This window comes from Arvicola amphibius, chromosome 11 (assembly GCF_903992535.2).
Source record: "Arvicola amphibius chromosome 11, mArvAmp1.2, whole genome shotgun sequence".
Taxonomy (NCBI): Eukaryota; Metazoa; Chordata; class Mammalia; order Rodentia; family Cricetidae; genus Arvicola; species Arvicola amphibius.
The window spans coordinates 77,591,650-77,595,518 of record NC_052057.2 but is presented as its reverse complement, the minus strand read 5'-3'; positions in this window follow the sequence as shown (position 1 = coordinate 77,595,518).

Genomic DNA, 3,869 nt, shown 5'->3' with positions numbered 1-3,869 from the left:
TTGGGAAAGTTTTCTTCTATGATTTTGCTGAATATGTTTTCTGTGCCTTTGAGCTGGGATTCTTCTTCTATTGTTATTATTCTTAGGATTGATTTTTTTTGTGGTGTCTCAGATTTCCTGTATTTTTGTGTTAGAAATTTATTGGATTTAACATTTTCTTTGACTAAGAAAATCTATTTCCTCTATTGTATCTTTAACACCTGAGATTCTTTCTTCTATCTCTTGTATTCTGTTGGTGTTGTTTGCATCTTTAGTTCCTGTTTGCTTTCCCAGATTTTCTATTTCCAGAATTTGTTCAATTTGTGTTTTCTTTAACTTCTATTTTAATTTTCATGTCTTGAACCACTTCCTTCACTTGTTTGATTGTTTTTTTCTTGGCTTTCTTTGCTTTCTTTAAGGGATTTATTGATTTCTTCCAATTTTTTGTCTTTCCCTAGACTTCTTTAAAGGAATTTTTATTTCCTCTTTAAGAACCTCTATCATCTTCATAAAGGAATTTTTAAGTTTGTTTTGTATGTGTGTGTGTTTCAACTGCTTTGGAATGTGCATTAGAATGTTCAGGTGTTGCTACTGTAGGATTGCTGGGTTCTGTGGTACCATAATGCTCTTTCAGTTTTTGGATGTATTCTTACACTGGTGTTTAGTGACCTTTTCTTCCAAATGGTGTGGCTTGTGCCTATGTAGTCTGCTGGGATTGCAGGGGAGGGCTCGCCATGGGGAGGATGTTCAGTTGGGTAGGGTTGGGCAGCAGAGTGGGTCTTGGAGAAACAAAATCCAGTGAGTGGTAGGGGTAGAGATGCAGCCTGGAGGCAGGTCTCTCACATGCTTGCAGGCTGCTGGGGACTGCATCAGAGCAGTGGAGTTTCACTAGAGGTGGGGGCAGGGCCCAGCTGCCTTGCTGGTTCTGGGAGGCGAGAGGGAGAGGCATGGGGTGTGATCCTGGGGTTTAGTCAGGGTCTAGATTTTAGGGCAGTCCAGCAAAAAGTTTATCTCTTATGCAGGTCAGTAATTTGACCATTGACGATATGAGAAAAATCTGACATATTCAAATCACACATGGCAGGAAATTGTTGACAATCAAGATTATACTTGAGCAGCAAATAATCTATAGTAATTCTATTTTGTAAAACTGTGGTTCTTAATTCACCCATCTCTTGATTAATTTCTGCTAAGATTTTTACCGTAATATTAGTAGTTTTAGTAATCATACAGGCCTCTCTTTGTTCCAGGAATCATTCCTAGAACTGACAATAAAAATCCCTAAAAACAATTCTCAGCATGGTATAACAACATTATACTCTTTCTTATTATAGGAGTGGTTTTTATTCTCATCTCAGTAAGAGGCCTGGCCTTTGCCACACTTGTGTATCAGGCTTTTGGCACAGCCGAGACTTCATCAGATGCCCGAAAAGCAAATGGGTCACGCCAAAATCCTACCCGCATGCAGTTTGAAAGAGGAACTCACCAAGTAAAGCAGAACTTGCCTGGCGAAGCACATGCACAGAAAGGGCATTTTCCAGCATGGCCCTGGGCCCTGGGCCCACAGAAAAAACTGAACCCCCTCAGTGGGACCTTCATGTTAGGAAAAAATCTTAAGACAAGCCACTCTGCCAGCGCACAAAAATTCAATTAAAACAGATTAAACCGAATTAAAATGCCCATGTCTTATTAAGAGCAGCGCTCTCTGGTGGCCGAGAGCATGGCAGGGGAGACAAAAAACCGGGGAGCACATGCAAACCCCAGGACCATGTGCTCCTCCTCTAGGAGCCCACTTAAATAGCCTGTGGGAGTGGCCCTTACTCTCCCCCGGAGCATGATGGGATTTGGAGTCTAGAGCCATGCAACTCCCAGGCCATGGGGCTGGGATAGATGCTGGGGGCTAGGGTGACACTCCTAACTCAACAATACCCACAGCCAAACATGCAGAGGGAGAGTATAAATTGAACTTCTCCATCAAATCTATCCCCTCAGAGCTCAGGGAATCCTACAGAAGAGCAGGGCAAAATTTTGTAAGAGCCAGAGGGGTGGAGGATACCAAGAGAGCAAGGCCCTCTAAATCAACTAAGCAAGACACAAAAGCTCACAGAGACTAAAAGCATCAAGTACAGGGCCTACACGGCTCTACACCAGGTCTTCTTTGTATATATATCACACCTGTTAGCTTAGCATTTTCATTAGACTCCTGTGGGTTCCCCAGAAATCCCCTCTGTGGGTCCCCCAGTGGTTTCAGGGTACAGAGGAGTTGGGGAGCAGGGTCTCATCAGGGCGGTGTTGAGTATGACATGCATAAACAACACTGGAGACTGTGTCAGCGGACATCTCATTTAATGAAAGAACAGGACCAGCTTATATAGCTTGAATCAGGAGGCAGGGGAGGACAAATGAGACCCAATTAGCGTATGCAGTCAGGCAACCATGAACGACCAATTCAAACACCAAAGCAGGCAGGAGGAAGCGCTGCAGCAGAGGCAGGGATTTTCCAAGCATATCATTAGATTAGCAGACTGCCAGTCACATGATTTTTGAGGAGCCAGTTGTCTGGCGAGGAAAGGGAAGTTTAACTGACTCTAACGCAATGTGGCCTTTGTTTCTATGGAGTTGAAAGGGTCCAAGCCTGATTCGGGTAGGGAACGGCCCCATTCCTGCTGTGCCTTCTGAGAGATGTCTAGGGTATGGGCAATGTTGGGCTGTCCCTCATCTGAACTGGGAGCCCATATCTCCGGCTTTGTGTTTTAGAATGGGATCATGTCGTCAAAGGAGTCAGTAAAGTCTGTGGGAATAGTTTGAGAGTGTACCAAAACTTGGTTGGCTGTGACTTTGGCTATATTAGCAACTTGCTTTTTGAGAAACTGTATAAGTCATGGGGCAATAAGGATGGCTCTGATAGGTACAATGAGGTCTATCAAGGTCAAGAGTCCGGCAATGAGGGGTTGGGATAGCAGGGGGCGGGGTCATTGGAGGCATATCTGAACTTCAAATTGCTGCAGAGTTCGCAGATGTTCTTACTATTTTGTTCAACCAATCTAGATTAATTTACATAGGATCAACGTTCATTTACATACAGTCAACATCATATAACTTCCTGCCCCCTCCTCTCCCTTTCCTCCAGCCCCCCTTTCTACTGTCAAGAAGTTTAGAGCCCTAAATTTCATCATCATACCAGGGTTGTCTTAGATTAACTGCAAAAAGTACATATGGAGGCTGTCTGGTTATAAATAAAAAGGATGGTGAGAAGAATTTATACAGTTAATAATACTTCATTGTTTTAAGAGCAGCCCAGCTCCTGAGCTGGGTATTTCAGGGTAGATGGCAGGGTATGCAAGTCAAACTCTGTAACAGGTAGGTACTGGGGGATGCTTGGAGAACCTGGTGGCTAGGTCCAGCTTTGATATTGTTAAATTGGCCCCTTGGCCTTTTTGTCCTGGGTTTGAAATTTAACAGCCCAGTCTTCTTGCTGGTAATAAATGAAAGATAAAGGACAATGAAATTATTTATGACTTCTTCCCGTTGACACTAGGATATCATAGTTGGGGACCCAAAAACCTGGAATGCTAACCAGGTCAGGAAGAGCAGCTGTTTCGCTTGCTGTCCAGGCTCTGTAGGAACTTCCAGGCTATGAGGGTGCAGGCCCCAGTTGGAGCAGTTTACAGTCTTTGTTTGGATAACTGTGGAGCACATATATAGTAGGGGTAGAGCACAAAGCTAAGACATTTTAGCAGAATTATTTTTTCTTAGGTATGCATTTGAAATTTCCAGGTCCACCATCCCGGTAGCTGGGTGAGGGGAGTCACAAGAACAGGAAAGGAGAAGAGTTCCCACCCCCAGGAACAGGCAGGTAGGGAAACAGGCTGTTGACTGGTAATATTTAT